The sequence below is a fragment of the Hippopotamus amphibius genome, chromosome 6, assembly GCF_030028045.1.
Source record: "Hippopotamus amphibius kiboko isolate mHipAmp2 chromosome 6, mHipAmp2.hap2, whole genome shotgun sequence".
NCBI lineage: Eukaryota > Metazoa > Chordata > Mammalia > Artiodactyla > Hippopotamidae > Hippopotamus > Hippopotamus amphibius.
In genome coordinates, this window is record NC_080191.1 from 158,548,508 (window position 1) to 158,573,776 (window position 25,269).

Here is a 25,269-nt window from a genome sequence, read left to right on the forward strand (position 1 = left end):
TTGTTGTTCTTCTTCTTCTTTCTCAAATTATTTTGGGTGTAAAGTTAGGTTGTTTAGTCAATATTTTTCTTGTTTCTTGAGGTAGGACTGTATTGCTATAAACTTCCCTCTTAGAACTGCTTTTGCTGCATCCCATAGCTTTTGGGTTGTTGTGTTTTCATTGTCATTTGTTTCTAGGTATCTTTTGATTTCCCCTTTGATTTCTTCAGTGATTTCTTGGTTGTTTAAGAACATATTGTTTAGCCTCCCTGTGTTTGCATTTTTTACAGTTTTTTTCATATAAATGATATCTAGTCTCACGGCATTGTGGTCAGAGAAGATGCTTGATATGATTTCAATTTTCCTGAATTTACCAAGGCTTCATTTGTGACCCAAAATGTGATCTATCCTGGAAAATGTTCTATGAGCACTTGAGAAGAAAGCGTATTCTGTAGTTTTTGGATGGAATGTCCTATAAATATCAATTAAGTTGTGATGGTCTAATGTGTCATTTAAAGCTTAGGTGGCCTTATTTTCTATTTGGATGATCTGTCCATTGGTGTAAGTGGAGTGTTAAAGTCTCCTACTATTATTGTGTCACTGCCAATTTCCCCTTTTATGGCTGTTAGCATCTGCCTTATGCATTGAGGTGCTCCTATTGGGTGCATAGATATTTACAATTGTTATATCTTCTTCTTGGATTGATCCCTTGATCATTATGTAGTGTCTTTCATTGTCTCTTGTAATAGTCTTTACTTTCAAGTCTAATGTGTCTCATATGAGTATTGCTACTCCAGCTTTCTTTTGACTTCCATTTGCATGGAATATCTTTTTCCATCCCTTTACTTTCAGTCTGTGTGTGCCCCTAGGTCTGCAGTGGGTTTCTTGTAGACAGCACATACAAGGGTCTTGTTTTTGTATCCATTCAGCCAGTCTGTGTCTTTGGGTTGGAGCATTTAATCCATTTACATTTAAGGTGATTATTGACATGTATGTTCCTATGACCATTTTCTTAATTGTTGTGGGTTTGTTTTTGTAGGTGTTTTCCTTCTCTTGTGTTTCCTGCTTAGAAAAGTTCCTTTAGCAATTGTTGTAAGGCTGGTTTGGTGGTGCTGAATTCTCTTAACTTTTGCTTGTCTGGAAAGCTTTTGATTTCTCCGTCAAATCTGAATGAGATTCTTGCTGGCTAGAGTATTCTTGGCTGTAGATTTTTCTCTTTCAGGACTTTCAGTATATCCTGCCACTCCCTTCTGGCCTGCAGAGTTTCTGCAGCAAGATCAGCTGTTATCCTTACGGGTTTTCCCTTATATGTTATTTGTTGCTTTTCTCTTGCTGCTTTTAATATTTTTTCTTTGTGTTTAATTGTCATTAGTTTGATTAATATGTGCTTCAGTGTATTTCTCCTTGGGTTTATTCTATATGGGACTCTCTGCACTTCTTGGACTTGATTATTTCCTTTCCCATGTTGGGGAAGTTTTCCACTATAACCTCTTCAAATATCTTCTCAGGCCCTTTCTTTTTTTCTTCTTCTTCTGGGATGCCTATGATTCGAATGTTGGTGTGCTTAATGTTGTCACCAAGGTCTCTGAGAGTGTCTTCCATTCTTTCTATTCTTTTTTCCTTTTCCTGTTCTCTGGCAGTTATTTCCCCCATTCTATCTTCCAACTCACTTATTCATTCTTCTGCCTCCGTTATTCTGCTGTTTATACCATCTAGAGTATTTTTAATTTCAGTTATTGTGTTGTCCATTACTGTTTGTTTGCTCTTTAGTTCTTCTAGGTTCTTATTAAATGTTTCTTTTATTTTCTCTATTCTGTATTCGAGATTTTGGATCATCTTTACTATCATTACTCTGAATTCTTTTTCAGGCAATTTTCCTATTTCCTCTTCATTTATTTGGTCTTGTGGGTTTTTATATTGCTCCTTTGCCTGCAGGGTGTTTCTCTGTTTTCCCATTGTGTCTAATTTATAGCGTCTGCTGTCTCCTTTCCCTATGCTGCCTTATAGTAATTCCTGTTTCTGCTCCCTGCCCCCTGTGTTGGGGTTGGTCCAGTGTCTTCAGTAGGCTTCCTGGTGGGGGGGTCTGGTGTCTGCTTTCTGGTGTGTGGCTCTGAGTCTTTTCTCTCTGATGAGCAGGGCCATGTTAGGTGGTGTGTTTTAAGGTATCTGTGAGCTTAATATGGCTTTAGGTAGGGTGGGTTTGTGTTCCTGTCTTGTTTGTAGTTTGGTAAGAGGTATCTAGCACTGGAAGTTGCAGACAGTTGGGCAAAGCTGGGTCTTAGACTCTGATAGAGTGCTCCGTGAGAATTCTCTGCAGTTAATCTTCCCTATGGCTGAGGACTCTCTAGTGGTCTAGCATCCTGGATTCAGTGCTCCCTCTCCAGAATCTCCAACTTGACTTCTGGGCGGGTAATCCAGACTTCAGAGGTCACTTGTCCTGGAAATAAAGGAGATTAAAAAAGACTATCCAAGCCTCAGAGCAATGGCAAAGGGTTAAGTCAAACAAATACTAAATCAAGGAAACACATACATGCATAAGACACAAATACTGAACCCAATAGAACACAAAGCACTAGAAAAACCTGACAGAAGAACCCCAGAATGCAATCAGACATTCAAAGAGAAAAGGAACAAAATTCAAAACCAAACCAAACCAAACCAAACAAAAAAACAAAACCACATACACACAAAGACAAAACCAGGGAAACTGTGAAAACAAGGATCACATAATAAAGAGCAAGAGAACAACCAGACAGACTGAAGATCCCCAAAACAAAATCAAACAATTATAATTAGAACTAAGATAAAGACAAAACCTAATAAGAAAAACCAAAGCAGTGTGTCATCTGCAGAATAAAGCATGGAAACAGAGCAGACAAATAATATTGATTAAAAGTATATTAAGACAACATAAGCTAGGGCTTCCTAGGTCGTGCAGTGGTTGAGAATCCACCTGCCAATGTAGGGGACACGGGTTCGATCCCTTCTCCAGGAAGATCCCACATGCCGCGGAGCAACTAAGCCCGTGCACCACAATATTGAGCCTGAGCTTTAGAGCCTGTGAGCCACAACTATTGAGCCCATGTACTGCAACTAGTGAAGCCCACGTGCCTAGAGCACGTGCTCTGCAACAAGAGAAGCCACAGCAGTGAGGAGCCCGCGCACCACAACCAAGAGTAGCCCCAGCTCGCCACAACTAAAAAAAGAAAGCCCATGCACAACAACAACAAAAAAGACCCAACAAGCCAATAAAATTAATAAACAAATAAAAATTTTAAAAAAAAGACAACATAAGCTAAAAAAGGATAGAAGACAGAGTAACAGAAGAGCATAGTATGACTAGAAATATGAAAAGAAAAAGAAAAAAATAGAAATATATAAAAGATAAAGAAGAAAAGAAGATAGGACAGATAAAGTCAGCACAACAAAAAACTTAGCTAGAAATAGAAATATATAAAAAGGTTAAAATTAAAAATAGAAGAAAAAATAGGATAAAAAGTATGTTATAAAATGTGTAGATCCCTTAGGACTAAGATCATAATAAGAAAAAAAAAGCTAGAACTGACCACAGAATGGACCAGATGAATAGAATTAATAATAATAATTCTGTTTCCTTGGGGGTCTCAGCTGTAGGTGTCCTTCTCCCCTCCTTGGGCCTCAGGCCACCTTCACCTCCCCAAGAAGCCCTCTTCCACCTCTGGGTTGGACTCTGGACCTGCTGTGGGTCCTATAGGATCCACTTAGGCTCTGATCTGGCCCAATTCCTATGTGTGCTTGCTCCCACAATCCACAGCTGCCAGAGTTAGACCTTTTTCATTTGTGGGAACATTCATTGTTTACTCAGATATTCCAAAAACATAGGATCTACCTAGCTGACCATGGGGATTTACACTGCAGTGTATATATCCAACGGAAAGCTTTTAGAACCTCTTCCTTAGTCCCCCTGTCCCTGGTGTTCAGCTTTGGTTTTGTCCCTGCTTCTGCGTGTGGTCTAACTGCCAGAGTCTGGTCCTGAGGTTGCTTTGGAGCTCTCTGGGTCTGCCTCAGTTAGGGTTTCCTTTATTGTTCATCTGCACACACAGGTGTGTGGGGAGAGAGAGCCTTTGATAGTGGCTCCTCTCCCTGTGTGTGACTCAATAGTAGCAACCTGCTTGGATTGCGGGAGCCCTGGGTGTGACGCCAAATGCACAGGGATGCTGGTGGCATGGGTATAGGAAATCTGGCCTTAGTGTGGTTCTTTACTGGTGCCCAGTGCAAGGCACCTGATGGGTTGTTCTCAGGGGCTTTTTGTACTACTCTGCGACCAGCTGAGCTTCCTTTATTGTTCATCTGTAGGTGCCGGTGTGTGGGGAGAGAGAGGGTACAATAGTGGCTCCTTCCCCTGGGAGTGAGTGAGCAGTAGTGCCCTGCCTGGGTTGCGAGAGCCCTGGCAGCAGTGGTAGTGCCTATTGCAGAGGGAAGCCAGCAGGCTCAGGTGTAAGCAGAATGTCTCCAGAGCTGAGTCACTTTGCAGACTTCTTCTGGGTCTCGGCCGTAGGCACACCAGGCCAGCCCTGTCAGGGGGCCTTTGCTATCCCTTGTCAACTGCAGCAGCCAGGCCCAGAGGGGGCCTCCCTTTGTTTGTCACAGGCGCCGAAAGAGAGGCTACAACTGAGGCTACAACTGTGGCTCCTCCCCACTGTGTATGACTCCGCAGTAGCACCCTGCCTGGGTTGCAGGAGCCCTGGTGGCAGTGGCGGTGCCTATTGCAGAGGGAAGCCGGCAGGCTTAGGCGTAAGCAGCTTGTCTCCAGAGCTGGGTCACTCAGCGAACTTCTGGCTCTTGGCTGCAGGCACACCAGGGCAGCCCTATCAGGGGGCTTTTTCTATTGCTTATCGACTGCAACAGCCAGGCCCAGAGGGGGCCTCCTTTTGTTTGTCACAGGCGCCTAGAGAGATGCTACACCCGTGGCTCCTCCCCACTGCTTATGAGTCAGCACTAGCAAGCCACCACCATGGCCGCCTAGCATTCTGTGGTAGGCATTCTCTGCTGCAGATTTCTTCCCTCCTGTCCCCTCAGTCCATCTCCCCACAGTCAACACTGTTTCTCACCCTGAACCAGTTCCCCGGTTCCCACATTCCAGCTCCCAGATCCCCTGTTCAGATGTGAACCCATGTCTCAGTCCAGACATGCAGAACTGTGGTGCGGACTCTCTGTGTGTTTCTCTCTCTTTCCCATCTGCCACAGATCAGCCACTTCACCCTCTTTGAACAGACCCAAATGCCTCCCTTCTGACCCAAAGAAATTCCCCGTTGGAGAGGGGGTTTCCCCATCAGATAAGGGATGTTTCCCCGAATTCAGCAATCTCTCCTCTGTTTCAGCTCCCCCTGCCCCAGGGTGTAGGACTCATCCCTTTTCTTTCTTCTCCTTTCTCCCTTTTTTTGGCCCCCCTGTCCTACTCAGTTATGTCAGGATCTTTGCAGTCCTTTCTGGTGTCCAAGGTCTTCTGCTGGTGTTCAGCTGGTTTTCTGTGGGAATTATTGCATCTTTTGATGTATTCCTGATGCATCTGTGGTGAGGGATGCATTCCATGTCCTTCTACTTTGCTGCCATCTTTTCCCACAGCCTGACTTTTCAATAGAAACTATGGAAGCCACAATCAATGAAACACCTTAGAGTATTAACCTAAAGAAACTATTCATTTAGAAATCTATACCCACTGAAAATCCAATTTTTAAAATGAAGGTGAAATAATGACATTTCCAGACAACTAGAGCTGAGAGAATTTATTGACAGTAAACATATACTTCAAGAAATATTAAAGGATGTTCCCCAGGCTGAATGAATTTGGAAACATGAAGATGCAAGAAAGAGAAACAGCCCAAAAGGAAGGTTTAGAAAGACTTTCATTCCTATCCAAAAAACAAACAAACAAAAAACCCAAAAACCTGGTTAAATTAAAAACTCATATTTGTCCTTAAAGACATTAGAGAATCTGCAGACAAAGAAAGTTAAATGAACAAATTCCAGAGAGAATTAAGACCTTCCACAGCGAGCAAATACTGGAGGAAGCTTTCATAAGAAGTGCAGTCACCTATTCTGGTAATAGGCAAATGAACATTCCTAAAAGGAAATAATTCCACATGGTAACCTGAATCTCCAAGAAGGAAGGGAGGGCACTGTATGCATTAAATATGTGGATAAATATTAGCAACTATGTTTTTTGTTTCACTAAAAGACTACTGACTATTCAAAGCAAAAATAATAACAAAGTACGAGTATTATTAAATTTAATATATATGTAAAATGATATGTATTGTAACACCAAAGAAACCATTGCTTAAAATCTAATAGAAGAGATAAAATGGAATACTGAAAATATTTGAATAATTAAAGGTGGGCAGGTGCTACAGACTGAATTGTGCCCCCCCCCCCCCCCCAAATTCATATGTTGAAGCTCTATCAATGTGACTGAAACTGGGGATAGGGGCTGCAAGAAAGTGACAAAGGTTAAGTATGTCATAAGTGTGAGGTCCTAATTCAACAGGGCTGGTGCTCTTATAAGAAGAGGAAGAGACACTAGAGTTCTCTCTGCGATGTGAGAACGCTGCAAGAATTCAGCTCTCAGTAGTCAGAAAGACAGCCTTCACCAGAAGTGGAATCAGCTGAAACCTTGACCTTTCACTTCTAGCCCCCAGAACCATGAGAAAATAAATTTCTGTTAAGCCATCCAGTCTATGGTATTTTGTTACAGCAGCCAGAGCAGACTAATATGGCAGGAAAAGGAGGAGTAAAGGAACAAGTCACAGATGGTACAAATAGCAAGGTGGTAACTTTAAACACAACCAGTCTCAATTATCACATTAAGTGGAAATGGTCTACATGACTCCATTAAAAAGGCAAATAGTGTCAGGGTGAAAATACTGAGTACAAAAGATAGTGATTATAATTTAAACATAAAGACAAAGATACATTAAAAGAAAGAGGATGGTAAAAGATATACCATGTAATCACTAATCATAAGAAAGCCAGTGTGGTTATATTAATATTAGAAAAAGTAGGGCCAAAGACAAGGGGTATTGGCAGAGATAAATGATTCATAGAAATAATAGAGTCAGTTTATCAGGAAGATATAACAATCCTAAGTGTGTATGTATGCGGTAACATTGATTCAAAATACATGAATAGAAATTGATTAGAACTAGAAAAAAATAGCTAAATCCACAAAGTTAATGATTTTAACACTTTGCTCTTAATAACTGATAGAACAAACAGCAAAAAAAATCAGCAAGGATATAGACTTGACTTTGAAGAACTCAGCATCCATTCTTTTTAAATGTACACAGGACATTCATCTAATAGTCCATTATCTTAAGCCACAAAGCAAATTTCAACAAATTTTAAAGAACTGCAATCATACAGGTTGTATTTCTGATCACCATGGAATTAATTTGGAACTCTATTATTCTGTTTTTTCATTTCCCTTCCTCCCTCCATCCCTCCCTTCATCTTTTCTTTTCTTTTGTGCTTTCTTTCTTTCGTTCTTTCTCTCTCTCTCTCTTTTTTTCTTTCTTTCCAATCTCCTTTCTTTTCTTTGGGGTTAATTGCCATTATATTTTTTTAAACTTCTTAAGGTGAAAGATTATATCGTTGATTTTAGTTTTCTCTCTTCCATTATAAGTATTTAAAGTTATAATTCCCTCCTAAACACTGCTTTAGTTACATCACATAAATGTTGATATATCGTTTTCATTTTTGTTCAGCTAAAAATGTTTTCTAATTTCCTTTATGATTTCTTTAGTTTATGGATTTAGAGGTGGTTGCTTGTCTTCCCCTTTTTTATTTTTCTGATCAATGATAAAAGTCAGAATAGTGGTTTCCTTGGGGCAAGGAAGGGGTGGGAGTACAGATATTGATAGAAAAGAAGCAGGAGGAAAAGTTCACAGGTCTGGGTGGTTGTTATATGATGTATAGACAGGTAAATAGTCATCAAGCTATATAGCTGAGATGCATATACTTTATATATAAATTATAGCTCAGCTTAAAAACCCAAGAAAAATAAATTCAAGTTGTGGAAAAGGAAAAATATGATACAATTTAAAAACAAAGATTCATACTTATTGACTGCACAATAGGTATCAGGCACTGATCAAAGGGCATACAACAATGACCAAAACAGTTCTGTAGTACAGCAAAAACAAACCAACATTAATAACAATAATTTTAGACAATAACAGCTACTGTGTTTTGAGCTTCTATCATTCATCAGGCATCTCTATTTTTTATCTCACTTAATCTTATGAAATAGATATTGTTGTCTCCACTTTACAGATGAGAAAACAAAGACTGATAGAAATAAAATATCTTGCCTGATATCACACTAGCAAAACTGGATTTCAAACTCAGAGCTCTCTGATAGCAATGCTTATGCTCTTAACCCCATCCCATGACTCCTCTTCAATTTTTTTCTCACAACAGATCTGCTTGTATCTTGTTGCAGTTTTATTTTGTATATTTTGCTGTTACTAGTGTTTTCTATTCCTTTTCTTTTTTCTTTAAAACAAATAATTATTCAATTCAATGTTCTAAGGGAGCATCCAGGGCTCTTCAGCAAGAGGGAGCTGGGAGAGGCTCAGCAAATACAATATAGTACATAAACACAGGATGTTCTTTGATCTATGAAATAAACAGCTGCCAGCATATGTGTCTTCCCCAGCCAAACTGAGGGCAAATGTCCCACACAACAAGGCCCTTCTCAGTTCCCTGCAGACCAAGGCCCAAGACCAGAGCATCTGGGTAAACAGGGTGGGATCTACTAGGAATATACCTGTGTACATAAAGGACTGTGTCTCCTGACACAATTGTGTACAGGCCACAGTTGTATACAGGCCATAATTCAGAAAGAAGCGTTAATGAGCCATGACAATGATTTTGAATATAGTCCCTCCCATAAAGGGATACATTCTAAACAACATGCAGTAACATCAGCTACTGAGTGGTTTATTTTTCCACCCTATCTGGTTCAACAAAAGGGTCAAAACCTCAACTAAACCAAATGCACAAGAATGGGTTTCTAGACAACACATTTCTTCAGGTAGCATTTGGCTGTTTTAATCCCTATTGTTCTTTTTAACACTAAGGTTAGCTGCATAAATACTATTTAATATAATCCTCACAACCACCCTCACAACCAGGTTGGTGATAATATTTCCACTTTATAAATGAGGAAATTAACCCTCAAAGATGATTAAAACATAATAATAACTTGTCCAAAGTCACACGCTATGTGCAGAGGTAGGACTCAAATCTTCTGACTCCAAGAGCAATGCTCAAGCCACAAAACTCATACTCTCTTGATGTGGAAAATATTTTGACACTATATTCCTTCATTTCCAATCTTAGTAATTCCTCTGTAACAAATATAATTGAATTTTTGATGAGTCAAAATTTTGAATATGACTAAGTATAAATAATATGAACGTAAGAGATTGAGGTAAATGTGTTCTGATCCCAAAACACCAGAGCAGTTTTGTGGTTGATATGGTATATATTTTCTTAATTAAGCTCTAATATTAATATATTTTCTATGATTTGCCTTTTTAAGTAAGCTAGGTATAGAAAATATTTAGTTAACTGAAATTTTACTGCATTGCCGTAAGACTGAGTCAAATGTAGGGTGAACAACCACCCTGGTTTATCCAGAATACCCTCCCCAACATGGGTGGACATCATCCAACTGAGGGCCTGAACAGAACAAAAATTCAAAGGAAGAGAGAATTTGTGCTCTCTCTCAGTCTGACTGTTGAGCTGGTACATTGATCTTCTGCCCTCAGTGCTTCTGACTTTCAGGCCTTCAGACTAGGGCTGGAATCTACAAAATTGGCTCTCCAGCTTTTAGGCCTTCAAACTACACCACTGGCCTTCCTGGGTCTCCGGTCTGCAGAGGGCAGATTGTGAGATTTCTCAGCCTCCATAATTGCATAAGCCAATGCATTATAATAAATATCTATATCTATGTATCAGGGTTCCCCAGAGAAACAGAACCAATAAGATATATATTGATGTATATAAAAAGAGATTTACTATAGGAATTGGCTCATGCAGTTGTAGAGACCAAAAAGTCCCACTACCTGCCATCTGCAAGCTAAAGAACCAGAAATACTGGTGGTGTAACTCAATCCAAGTCCAAAGGCAGAAAATGGAGAAGCTGATGATTTAAAGCCTGATCTGAGTCTAAAAGCCCAAAAACCAGGAGCACTGATGTCCGTGGGAAAGAAACGATGGACACCCAAGCTCAAGTAGAGAGAGAATTAACCCTTACTCTGCCTTTATGTTCTATTCAGGTACTCAATGGATTGGATGATGCCCACTCACATTGGGGAGGGCAATCTGCTTTACTCAGTTCATGAATTCAAATGTTACTCTCTTCCAGAAATATCCTCATAGACTCATCAAAAAATAATGTTTTACCAGCTAAATGGGCATCCCTTAAGCCAGTCAAGTTGACACATAAAATTAACCATGATACACACACACACACACACACACACACACACACACACACATATATCCCACTGGTTCTATTTCTCTGAGGAACTCTGATTAATACATATGGAGAGTCAAGAGAAGAGGCGATGGAGATAACACCATTCCTAGAAAAGAAAAGTACACCCTAAGTGCAAAGATACTGAAAAGAGAGTCCTGGTACGTCAGGGTACTGACTAGAGAAGGAATCAAAGCAGCAGTGTTGGGAAGACAAAGCTTCTGGGAGAGAAAAGGAAGTGAAAAGAGAGGTGGTGACCATAGTAAAGCCAAAAAGAAGCAAGAGGCAAAATTTAGCATCCTACAAGACCAAAATAATCAAGGATACACACCCTCTGCCTTAATTTAAAAAAAAGTTTTCTTAAGTCCATCAATAAAAGAAACTACATTTAGCTATATAATGAAAGATGGTATTTTTGAACTAGGAATCTTATAAACCACCCCAAACCACCAAACCTATTTACCAATTGCAAAGATGCAAGCAATATTCATCTATACAAAGCTACTATAAAAGGGAAAAAAAGAAAATGAGAATCAAAACTTTTTAGCTTCAAGAGAATGAGAAGACAAGCCACAAATTGGAACAAAATATTTACAAAAGATATACCTGATAAAGAATCATTATCCAATAAGAAAACAAACAACCCAATTAAAAACTGGGCAAAAAAACAAAACAGATACTTTACAAAAGAATATATACAGACAGAAAATAAGCATATGAGATGTTTAACAACATATACAAATTAAAACGACAATGAAATTCCACTACACACTTATTAGAATGGCCAAAATCCTAAACACTGACAATATCAAATTTTGGCAAGGATGTGGAGGAACAGGAACTCTCATTCATTGCTGGTGGGTATTCAAAATGGTACAGCCACTTTGAAATACAGTCTGGCAGTTTCTTATGAAACTAAACATACTCATACTGTGTGATCCAACAGGTATACTCCTTGGTTTTTACCTAAATGAGTTGAAAACTTATGTCCACACAAAAACTCACATGGATGTTTATAGCAGCTTTATTCATAACTGCCAAAACTTGAAAGCAAACAAGATATCCTTCAGTAGGTGAACGGCTAAACTGTAGTACATCCAGACAGTGAAACATTATTCAGCACTAAAAAGAAATGAGCTACCAAGTCATGAAAAGACATGGAAGAAACTTAAATGCATATTACTAAGTGAAAGAGGTCAATCTGAAAAGGCTACATACCGCACAATTACAACTAAATAACATTCTGCACACTGCAAACTATGGAGACAGTAATAATCAGTGGTTGCTAGGGTTGTGGGGGGGGAGCATGGAACAGATGAATAGCTGGAGCACAGAGGATTTTCAGGGCAGTGAAACTATTCTGCATGACACTATAATGGTAGATACATGTCCAAACCCAAAATATGTAAAACACCAAGACTGAATGCTAATATACATTATGGACTCTGGGAGTTAATGATATATCAATGTAGGTTCATTGATGGTAACAAATGTACCACTGTGGTCCTGGATGTTAATGGGGAGGTTGGGTGTGTGGGGGGCAGGGAGCATGTGGAAAATATCTGAAATTTCCACTCAATTTTGATGTGAACTTAAAACTGCTGTTTAAAAAAAAAATTATTAAAAAACTTTTTTTAGATAAACTTCCTGCAAAAAATTAGTCATTAAGCAGACAGAAAGCTGTAATATAGCTCTCCAAACTGAATTACATGTCTATAAACAATCACATAGGGGATAGGGCGTGTGGGACACTTTAAATAAGAAACTCAAAAACGAAGAACAGAAGTGGAATTTTTCTAATATGTAAAGGAAAGAAGAAATAAAGTCAGAAAATTTTTCTGATTGAAGTCAGAAAAATAAAAGGAGAAGCAAAATCATATGACAAATGGAGTCTAAATTACAAGATACCAAAAGAATAGCATACTTGAACAAAAGTTTAATAAGGGACAGTGAATAGCATAAAGAAAACAAAAAAGTGAACTAAAATGAAAAAATAAAAAGGAAACAATAAAAAAGGTCAGAAAGAAAGTGGTAGAAACAGAAGCCAGACCAAAAAAGAACCAACATATTTATAGTTGGAGTCCCTAAAGACTAAAAATAAAACAAAGGAACAGAAATAATACTTAGAAGTATAATCCAAGAAAACTTTCCATAAACAAAAAGACCTGATTCTACATAAACCTGAAAAGGACTAGCAGGCACCTGGGAAAACCAATCTGAAACAATCAACTCTGAGACATATCCTAGTAAAACGGTTAGGCTTTAATGATAAAGCAAAAATTCTAAGCACCTCTAGGAAAAAGATCAAATAATTTACCAGGACAAGAGAAACAGACAGGCACCATACTTTCCTAAAGCAGTATACAAATCATGGAGAGAATGGAACAACATTCTACAACAATTCATGAACAAAATGTGTGAACCAAGAATTTATTATCCCAATAAGCTGGCTTTCAAGTATTAAGGCAATAGCAAAACAGGTATAAACATATTAAAAACTCAGGGAATTCTATATCTATAAGCCCCTTTTGAAGAATCCATGTGTAGTAAAGACTGCCCTTCATCTAATTAAGAGATAACTTGGGGAAACTGCAGCAAAGGGACTAATTTAATACATTTAATGGTAGGTCTAATACTAACTATGGTAGGAGAATAAGTTAGAAATAATCCAAGTTAAAAGATAGACGGAAAAAGGAGAGGGGAAAAGAAGAGAATAAGTTCACTGACTGTTGTATAAGCAATAGGTGGGAATCAATTTGATATTACTGAAGACTAAAAAACCAGACAGTAAATTGTTATATTTTAAAAAAGGGACTAAGGGCATTAAAAAGGCATAAATACAAGGACAAAATCACAAATCTTTATAAATATCAAAAGAAGTTAAAAATTTTGTAAAAGCAAAGAAAACATATCCCATAGAGAAATACAGTAAATATAATACATCTAGTAATTATAACAAAATAATAATGGGAGATGGGATGAATTGAGAGATTAGAATTGTCATATATACACCACTAGGTATAAAATAGACAACTAATGAGAACCTACTGTTTAGCACAGGTAACCCTACTCAATGATCTGTGGTGACCAAAATGGGAAAGAAATCTAAAAAAGGGTGGATATATGTATACGTGTAACTGATTCACTTTGCTGTACAGCAGAAACTAACACAACATTGTAAAGCAACTATACTCCAATAAAAATTAATAAAAAAGAAAAAAATGACAAAACTGAGATCAAATATATCAGTTATATCAATAAATATGAATGGGCTTAATGCACTTAACATAAGAAAAAGATTTACAATTTGACTCAAAAAATAAAAACTAACTATATACTGTATCCAAGAAAAAGATCTAGAACAAAGTAATTCAGAAAGGCTAAAAATGAAGGAATTGACAAAAGTGTACTAGGCAAATGGAAATAATAGCAAGGGGTTTCAGTCTTAGTATCAAAGTAGAATTTAAGCCATAAAGCATTAAACATCACAAGAAACACTTTTTAATGCTAAAAGTCACAATGCACAATGAAGATATAATAGTCATAAATATCTATGCTCCAAATATCCTTATAATCAGCTTTTTAAAGCAGAAACTACAGGAGATACAGGAAACAGATAGAAATACATTTTAAATAGGAGATTTTAATACACCACTTTCAGTACAAGCCAGAATAGACAACACATCAATAAGGTTATAGAATACCCTAAAACATAATCAAAATGCAAGAGCTAACTGATATGTATTGGACTTTACCTCCTGATAATATGGGATTCATCTTCTCAAGCACACATGGAACATCCACAAAAATTGGTCATGATATAGGGCTACAAACAAAACACCTGAAATTTTAAAAACCTTCTATTAAACCACCCTTGAGTCAGGGGGAAATATAAAATATAATTACAGACTTTCTAAAATATAGTGATAATGAAAATATTGGGGGTGGGCCAAAAAGCTCATTTGGGTTTTTCTATAAGATCTTACAGAAAAGCCTGAACAAACTTTTTGGCCAACTCAGTACTACATTTCAGAATTTATGGGCTACATTCAAAGCAGCGATCAGAGAAAACTCATAACACTCAAAAAATGAGAAAAATTTTTCAACTCAAAAAATCAGAAAAAAAAACAAACCAAAAGAAAGTACAAGGAAGAAGATATAAGAGATAAAGGCAGAATGAATAAGGTAGAAAAGAGAAAAGCCAATCGATCTAATTAAAAAATCAGAATCCCATTTTTAATTTTTTAAATTTCTTATTTTTTTTTAATATCTAACGGGATTTTTATTGCAGAAGGCATTGCTAACAGCCTACCCAATCACCATTGTCATTTCTCTATCCTTTTCAGAATCCCATTTTTTAAATTAACAAAATAAGCCACTAGCTCACTTAATCAAGAGGGAGGGAAAAAGGACAAAGCACAGATATACAAACTAAGAAAAAGCAAAGGGAAAATAACTACTGAAACACAAGAAAATTTAAGTTTTAAGAAAATTACTTTGCATACCTCTATGCAAATAAACTTAAAAACCAAGACAAAAATAGATAATTTCCTAGGAAAATACAATTTACCAAAAGTGATCTCATTAGAAATACAAAGCTTAAACAGTCCAATGTCCATAGAGGAAATAAAGAAAGTTATCAAGGCCAAGATTCACAGGGGAATTTCACAGGGAAGTTCAAATTATCAATGGCTATAAAAGTCCCAATGCCACAAAAATAGTTTCTGAGCTTAAAAACTGAAAGAGAACTTTAAAATGCTATTTATGAAGCAAGTATGACACCGATACCTAAACCTAATTCAGTACCAAATAAAATTACCAGTTAATGGATATAATGGTAGAGCTATCTCATTTACAATAGCAATAAACATAAAATATTTAGGAATAAACTTAACAATAAGTATACAAAACTATGTCAGGAAAATTTTAAACACTCCTGAAAGACACAAAAGTAGATTTTAACAAATGGAAAGACTTTTATTCTTCTTGATAGGATGATTAACACCATAAATACATCACTTTTTTCCTGAGTAAAATTTATACATTTACTCAATGAAAAGACCAACAAGTTTTTTCCTGCTTTCTTTTTTTAAATGGAGAAAGACACATATAAAAAGAAAATAAGAAAGAACAATAGGAAAACATGAAAAAAGTCAGTAAAGCTTAAGGACCTGGGAGAGGAGAAGGAATTAATCCTAGCAGATATTAAATATATTTAACTCCTCATAATTAAAATAGTATATTACTCACTTATGAGTAGGCAGACGAATTAGCTCTCAAACTACTGAGGCGAGGATGAACTTTCAAAATTAATGGTGTTAGGATAACTGAATAGCGATTTGGGGAAAGATAAACTTAGATCTACACTTCATAGCATACACAGAAATAACCACGGACTGTATCAGAGCTAACTGTAAAAAGTGAAATCATACTGTATTACAAGAAAGCTTGGGTGAATTCCTCTATAACCAGGTATAGGAAAGTTTCCCAACAATGACTCAAAATCCAGATGCAATAAAAGAAACACTGATACATTTGATGACTTAAAATTTTCACATGGCAAAAGACACCCCAAGCAGAGTTAAAGGACAAATGAAAAAGTGAGAGAAAATATATGTAACAAACATCACAGATAAAGGGCTAATATCCTTAATCCATAAAGAATTCTTAAAAGGGACAGGAAAATAAAGACAGAAAACTCAATGGAAAAGAAGAGCAAAGACATGAACAGACAATTTATATATATGTATATGACATATACAATATATACATATATTAAAATGTAAAGTGATAAAGAGATAAAAAATACAAGAGAAAAATTAAAGACACAGAAGAGAGATTAGGAAGCTGCAATGTCCCTCTAATTTGAGTTCCAGAAGCAGAAAACAAAGCTGTAGGAAAGAAATAAGCAAAGAAATGACAGAAAAAAAAAATTCTAAGCCTAAGAGAGACTTGAATCTTCCATTCAAAGGCCCAGCAGAATGGAAAGAAAAAGTTTGAAATTTCAAACCTGCAAAACATGAAGAAAAAAAACCCCAAAAGCTTCTTATGGGGAAAAAGAAGCAGCTTACCTATGAAGGAATGAGATTCAGATCCTTGTGACAGGATCAACCTTTTATCAGAATGCTAGAAATCAATGGATCAATGTTATTTTACATAAAAAAATCCATACTCAGACAGACTGCCAAACAAGTTTGAGGTCAAAATGAGCCATCTTCTGATACTCAAGATCTTGTAAAATTCACTTACCATACACCCTTTCTAAAAAGGAAATAACTTGAAAGCTTTTTTTTTTAATGAAAATGAAATCCCAAAAAGAATGACCTTCCCAGAGATAGAATAAAAAGCAATCCCATGTTGATAGCGTGTAACAGGTGGTTTACACAGCAACCATCCTGAATTATAACAGTAGCTCAGAGAGGCTCAAAAGAATATCTCCAAGAAGAAAATGTGTACATTAGAAAAATTCTTTGATAAAGAATCTATAAGATATTAACAATGCAATAAAGATATTTGCCATTCTATGAACAAGAAAAAAAAAGACAATTAGAAATTGTAGGTGAAAAGGTATATAAAAAGTCATTGTCCAAGTCTGAAATGAATTAAATTGTGGCATGATTTTGAGCAACCCATGAGTATGAGAAAAGAGAACCTATTTTTACCTTAACATTTGTAGCATCCTCCTTTGAGTGACACAGGTTTTTTTTTAGGATTACATCTCTCACTCTAGAGGTCCAATCATATTACATATATAAATGCATTCTACTGATTTCTATTATTTAGGATCAACCTATAATGAAAGAAAAAACATTTATAGTAAGATATAAAATACATTATAAATCTTAGTAATGGAAAGAAAGTGGAATATAGGTAGAAGAACTTAAAGAATGAGAGTAAAGAAAGATGTAAATGCACAGTACTAAATCAACAGGTACAAATGGCCCTCCATATATGCAGGTTCTGCACTGGTAGATACAGAGGGAAGATTGTACTGTGCCATTCTGTATAAGGGACTTGAGCATAGGTGAATTATGGTATCCTCAAGGGTCTTGGAACCAATCCCCTATTTATACTGAGGGATGACCATATGGTTTACTATTTATTTTATTTTATTATTTGTACTATTTACTTATTTACTAGTTATTACATGACCTTTTTTTTTTTTTTTCTTTTTTTTGGCTGCATTAGGTCTTCGTTGCTGGGCGTGGACTTTCTCTAGTTGCAGCGAGCAAGCGCTACTCTTCGTTGTGGTGTGTGGGCTTCTCATTGTGGTGGCTTCTCTTGTTGTGGAGCACAGGCTCTAGGCACACAGGCTTCAGTAGTTGCAGCACTCAGGCCCTAGAATGCATGGGCTTCAGTAGTGATTCGCGGGCTTTAGGGTGCAGGCTCAGTAGTTGTGCAGGCTCAGGTTTACTTGTTCCACAGCAATGTGGGATCTTCCCAGACCAGGAATCGAACCTGTGTCCCCTGCATTGGCAGGCGGATTCTCAAACACTAAGCCACCAGGTAAGTCCCTACATGACTTTTTACTATTTATTACTATTTTAAGGAAGCCTGAAAATGATAGGGAAGGAGGATTCAGAGTTAGTCCAAAACACCTTATTAAAGGACTCTAGGTACTAGCACAAATACCTTTCTGATTGAGTAATCCTTACAACTTAAGTGGAACAATAAATATTGCATTAAATTTAGTAACAATGTGCACTAAGTATTATCAGTCAGAATATTCTAGGCTAAAAGTCATCATACTTTTTCTGTAAAGAACCAGAGTAATTATTTTAGTCTTTGAAGGCCACATGGTCTCTGCCTCAATTACTGAACTCTGCTGTGATAGCTCAACAGCAGAGCTACAACACTGAATCACTTTGCTGTATACCAGGAACTAACACAACATTGTAAATCAAGTATACTTCAATTTAAAAATAAATTAAAATAAAAATCTCTTCTCCACATCCTCACCAACACTTGTTATTTTTTTGTATTTTTGATAATAGCCATTCTGATAGGTGTGAGGTCATATCTCTCATTGTGGTTTTGATTTGCATTTCCCAGATGATTAGTGATGTTGAGCATCTTTTCATGTGCCTGTTGGCCATCTGCATACCTTCTTTGGAAAAATATCTACTCAGATCCTTGGCCCATTTTTTAATTGGGTTGTTTTTTTGATATTGAATTGTATCAATTTTTTGTATATTTTGGAGAATTAACCCCTTATCAGACATATTTGCAAATATTTTCTTCCATTCAGTAGGTGGCCTTTTTGTTTTATTGATAGTTTCCTTTGCTGTACAAAAGCTTTTTAGTTCAATTTAGTCCCAGTTGTTTATTTTTGCTTTTGTTTTTCTTGCCTGTGGAGATATAGTCAAAAAAATCTACAAGGACTATGTCAAAGAGCATACAGCCTATGTTTTCTTCTAGGAGCTTTATGGTTTCAGGTCTTACATTTAAGTCTCTAATCTATTTTGAATATATTTTGTGAATGGTGTGAGAGAGTAGCCTAGCTTGATTCTTTTACATATTGCTATTGAGTTTTCCCAGCACTGCTTAATCAAGAACCTGTCTTTTCTCCATTGTATATTCTTGCCTCCTTTGTCATAAATTAATTGCCCATATGAGTGTGGGTTCATTTCTGGGCTCTCTACTCTGTTCCACTGACGTATGTGTCTTTTTTGTGCCAGTGCCATGCTGTTTTGATTACTGTAGCTTTGTAGCATAGTTCGAAATCAGGGAGTGTGATCCCTCCAGCTTTGTTCTTCTTTCTTTCTTTTCTTTTTTTTTTTTTTTTTCATTGCTGTGTCTTCTCTTGTTGTGGAGCACAGGCTCTAGGCATGTGGGCTTCAGCAGTTGCAGCACATGGGCTCAGTAGTTGTGGCTCCCCGGCCTAGTTGTTCCACAGCATGTGGGATCCTCCCAGCCCAGGGAATGAACCCATGTCCTCTGCATTGGCAAGCTCATTCTTAACCACTGTGCCAACCAGGGAAGTCCCTGTTCTTTCTTAAGACTGTTTTGGCTATTCAGGGTTTTTTGTGTTTCCATACAAATTTTAGAATTATTTGTTCTAAACAAAATTGATGAACCTTTAGCCAGACTCATCAAGAAAAAAAGAGATGGTCTAAATTAATAAGGTCAGAAATGAAAAAGAAGTTACAACCAGTACCACAGGAATACAAATTATTGTAAGAGAGTACTATGAACAATTACATGCCAATAAAATGGACAACCTATACATATACATATATATGTACATATAATGGAATATTATTCAGCCATGAAAAAGAATGAAATAATGCCATTTGCAGCTACACGGATGGACCTAGAGATTATCACACTAAGTGAAGTAAGCCAGACAAAGAAAGACAAATACATGATATCGCTTATATGTGGAATCTAAAAAAAATGATACAAATGAACTTATTTACAAAACAGAAATAGACCCACATGCATAGAAAACAAACTTATGATTACCAAAGGGGAGAGAAGGGGGAGGGATAAATTAGGAGTTCTGGATTAACAGTTATACACTACTATATATAAAATAGATAACCAACAAGGGATACTGTATAGCACAGGGAGCTATACGCAGTATTTTGTAATAACCTACAAGTGAAAAGAATATGAAAAAGAATATATATGTATAACTGAATCACTTTGCTGTACACCAGAAACACAACACTGTAAATCAACTATACTTCAATTAAAAAAATATTAAAAAATAAAGCCACATCTAACATCACACTCTGGTGAAAAGCTGAAAGCATTTCCTTCTAAGATCAGGAACAAGAAAAGGATGCCCACTCTTGCCACTTTTATTCAACTTAATATTGGAACTCCTAGCCACAGCAATCAGACAAGAAAAAAAAAATTAAAGGAATCCAAATTGGAAAGGAAGAAGTAAAATTCTCACTGTTTGCAGATATCATGATACTATACATAGAAAATCTAAAGATGCCACCAGAAAACTACTAGGGCTTATCAATAAATTCAGTAAAGTTGCAAGATACGAAATTAGTATACAGAAATTTGTTGTATTTCTATACACTAACACGAACTATCAGAAATAGAAATTATGATAATTCCATTTACAATTGCATCAAAAAGAATAAAATACCTAGGAATAAATCTAACTAAGGAGGTAAAAGGCCTGTACCCAGAAAATTATTGATATAAGACAGTGATGAAATACCAATGGCATTTTTCAAAGAACTAGAGCAATTATCTTCTTTGTAATTGATAATACCACTAAGAACAAATTCCATATATTTACAATCATTAGCACCTGTAAATTTAAGCAGGAGGCTGTGTTTTGAATGTCTAAAGAAACCTGAATTATCAGAAAAGGGGAAGTGAGCTCATATCTGTACAGGATAGATGACACAAAGGCAGGATATAGCATGGGTATTCTAAAATAATCACTTAAACAAATGAACAAAGAAAAGCTGTTTTATGCACACTAGGTCATTCTACTGGGGAGAGACAATGTCAGACCCCCTGTCTCTTACATAGAGAAGAACAGGAATCTGGCATATTAAAATTTTTTTTTGCCTTCCAAAATAGTCCTTTCAAATTCTCTCGGCATATAAGACTTACTTGCCAGTGTCACCATTTATTCATAATAAATCCATGGGGTGCTCTCTAATTTTGAGCCTCAGCTGTACCTAAGGTCTGGTCTCTGAAGGTATCCTTCCTAAGAGTTCTGGAGCAAATCCATCCACCTTGGGCAAGAGAGCAGCCCAATAAGACTCCCCACTCTGAACTTCTATCCTTAGAAGTCAAATTAATGATTCCATTTTCCTGATTTGGGGAGCAATTCTATAGCCAGTCTGGGAAATAACATACCTTACCATAGCTACTCAATCAAAGCAGCACTTTTCCTATTAATACTATTCAAAGCCACTTAAAAATAGGGGCTTTTCCACTGTCTTCATAATAGTAAGAGGCACAGATTGAACTCACTTCTCTGGTGAGGCTGGTTTCTAAAGCTGCCAGGTTGTTATAATCCCATTCAGTCTTTCAAAACAAAGGAGCAAGTCTCACTATAATTCACAAGCCAAATAATAACACTGTCCTCCTCCCCTCTCTTCCTAAAGTAGAAATGTCAGACAGCATTCTATCAGTGTATTGTAAAAGAGGATTCGACTCTTCTCAAAGACTATTCATCAGGGTTTATGGGAGAAAAATGGACATGGAAAAATTCTTCAAACTTAAATAGGCCTCTCAACAGATTCATTATAGGAAAAGACCTTTAGAAATAGTAAACAATCATAAAATTCACACTGTTATGAAATACAGCTCTTGTTACCATCTAATAAAAGCACTTTCTCCAGTCCCTCTCAAGTAATGAACTCAGAACGGTGAGTAAAACAAAGAAGCTGAGTAGAGGAATAGGGTAATAAAAATGCATGCTTAGTTATATAAATACTGATTTTTGGAAGAACAACTGTGATTTAAAAATAGTTGGGTGTTTCCCTGGTGGTGCAGTGGTTAAAAATCTGCCTGCCAATGTAGGGGACATGGGTTCGAGCCCTGGTCTGTGAAGATCTCACAAGCTGCAGAGCTACTAAGCCCATGAGCCACAACTACTAGAGCCCGTGAGACACAACTATGGATCCCACATGCCACAACTACTGAAGCCCACATGCCTAGAATCTGTGCTCTGCAACAAGAGAAGCCACTGCAATGAGCAGCCCATGCACTGCAACCAAGAGTAGGCCCCCACTCTCCACAACTAGAGAAAGCCCACGCACAGCAAGGAAGACCCAACACAGCCAATAAATATATAAATAAATCTATTAAAAAATAAAAATTAAAAAATAAAAATAGTTGGCCATATCTGTGGCTCAGAATATTTTACCAATGCCTTTTCAAACCACTCAGCTACAATCTGTAGCCACTGGAGACACATTTCAAATGAGACCTCAATTCCATGTGCCCAGACATGTAAAAGCAAAAAGATATGATTGTGAACACAATTCCTAAAGCTGAGGATCATCATTAGTTCCTCACTCTCCCTTCTCCTCCACCACCACCAGTCCCCAGTGCCGATCCTTCCTGTCCATCCCCTTCTGTCCAGTCCTCCTGCCATCATGCAGCTCACTCCCTCCTCACTTTGCACCTATCCCAGGACAGAAGCCCTTAATTGGTCTCCCTGCCTCCTTTCCCACCACTACCTCTGATCCACCCGGCACACCACCACCAAATTCATCTGGTTGCCATTTTCCTCCTCAGAACATCCAATGGCCTGGTCCTGCTCACTGTGCCTAAAATCCTTAACTTGATGGAAAATATCTTGCCCAGTCTGTTCCCAACTGTCTCCAGGTCTCATTTCTCACTACTATCTGAAAAGGATCTTCACTCTGTTCTGGGCAACCTGAATAGTCTGTAATTCCTCAAACCAGCTCTATTTAAAACTTCAAAATCTGGAGTGGGGAGGAGGAGTGGAAATAGAAGCCAAGTCATTTGCCCCAAATCCACAGCTAGGAAGTGTAGAATCTGGATTTCAGTCCAGGTTTGGGTTGTTGGGCTGTGTCCAAAGCCCTTAAACACCATCCTGTTCTCTCCCTCTGGAATGTCCCTCTCCAGTCCACCTGTGGAAATCTTATCCATCCTACAGTCACTTCATTTCTGAAGCTTTCCTTGTTTTTTCCTGTCTGAAGTGACTTTTCTCTCTTCTGAGTTCTACAGCACTTTCCATATTTCATAAAATACCATGACAACAGAGTCCTGTGATGAGTCTCTTGAGATCCAAGATAATGTCTTATGGTCTTTTTGGTCCTTTATAGCACCTAACACAGCTCCCTACACACTGATGGCACTCAGCAAAGATCTTATAAAAAGTGAGCTGTTGTGGGAAGCCTTTCTGCACTCACCGAACCTAGCCACAATGAGAGATCCTTATTAATTTCAGGCATAGAGCTTTCCTTTCCCTGCCCTGAGCATTCTGCCATTCTCCTCTTCTACTGCATCAATTCTTCCTTGTTGTTGTATGTCACGCCACCTGCCTATAAAACATTGTGCAACCTGGGAAAAGCTCTGGTGCCTGATAACCACTGTAACATTTTGGAAGATGCAAATTGCAATAAATAGGGATCATAAAAGGAACAGGTGTAGTTTCATTCTTTGGAACATGAAATGAAAGCTGGGAAGCAAGGTTCAGGTCAAATTCTCCTTTCAGACCTTCTTACCCATTGTCTCTGTTTTATGTTGAAAGGAACAAGGGGTGTGGCAGTGAGTAAGTATGAGCAAATGCCAGGAAGAGGAAAGAGAAATAACTGGTCAGACAACTACTCTTTCTCAAGGGACAAACTGCATTCTAGGAAAGGAAAATACTCCCTAGTTCACAAGAAATTATACAAGGAGCATAGAGCAGAAGAGGGAATAACCGCCTGATTTTTCTTATCTTTTTTGCCTGTGAGATAGGGTTTCTACCCCTCAATGCTTCTTTCTACGCTGGGTCACAAGGCCCTCAATGTCCAGTCTTCAGTGTGACTCAGAAAAGGCTGTAAGTACAAGATGCAAATGACACATTTCATTTAGCATATGACTGCATCTTGGGATTCAGTAAAATTAGACAGTGAGTTTAAAACAAATATAATGAGAATGCGAAAGAGGCATTTCCACCTGTTACCTACCTCCCTGCTCACCCTCTTCCTTGCTGCTCCTCACAGAAGTTGCTAAACTGATAAGTCAATGTTTGGGGAGGCAACTGAGCCAAAGATGGAGGCCAAGTTCAACTCCTTATAATCCTGGGAGGAAAAGGCAGGAGTGAGGAGTGGGGTTCCCCTCTCTCTGTCAGTGTCCTGCTTCTCATCATATAACAAACACCCTTTGATAGAGATGAATCATATCAGAACTGGAAATTCCACCAACATCACTTCTTGATAACCTACTATGTGCTGGGCTAGGAATAAAAAAAGAAAATAAGGGGGAAAAGAAAGCATTGGCCCCTACTCTTAAGTAGTTCACAGTCTAATGGAAGAAGCAGAAATAATTTCCATACACTATGATGTTATACAAGGGGTACACTCAGGGTTCTGTGGAAATAAAGAGTCTGCGAGAGTAGAACTGGGGTAGGGATAAGTTTCCTTGAAGAAATGAGATCAGACTAAGGGCTGATGATTGTGCAGGAATTAGCCAGGCCTAGAAGGTTGGTAAAGGTGTTCCTGCAGACATAACCATGTAAGCAAAGCCCAGAGATGTAAAGCATCCTTCCCTCAAACCAACAAAGCCCAAATCCTCTCCGGTGTGCATAACGCATACAATATTCTGGGACCACAGGTGAAGAATATGGGAATTGGCGACATATAATTTGAGTACTGAATTTTGAAGAAGTGTATTAAAAATACAACCTTAGCTTTCTCTAAAGAAGTAACAAGAGTGAAAAACAAAGAAACGAAAAAGAGTGGGTTTGGTTAAGGCAAACTAATCAACTTCCTAATCTCTGCAGGTGGGATCAGACTCCAGGTGGCCTTTCAGTCACAGAGCTGGTGTTTACCTCTAAATCATACAAGGCAGATGGAAAGCAAGCAAAACAGCACGCCCCTGGTTGTTATGTGAACTCCTAACCACAAAGCAGTTAAGTAACAGACCATATCATAAGCAATATAGGCCCATGGAGGGTAGGGCCTTTCCTGGCCAAGTCTACTTTCCAGGAGAATTGGGTTTGGACCCTATGCCCGGCTCCACCTCTGTCTGTAAAATGTTTGTCAGCAATACGAACTCTGTCCTACATTCCATCCCTTGGAGAGCTGGCTATTTATTGACTTAAGCGG

General features: G+C 37.6%; 1 protein-coding gene across 2 annotated transcripts in view; it reads right to left on the minus strand.

Annotated features, from left to right (window-relative positions):
* The window catches only part of MCF2L2 (MCF.2 cell line derived transforming sequence-like 2), a 277,613-nt gene that overhangs the window by 168,511 nt on the left and 83,833 nt on the right, over window positions 1–25,269 (minus strand). The window lies entirely within an intron of this gene.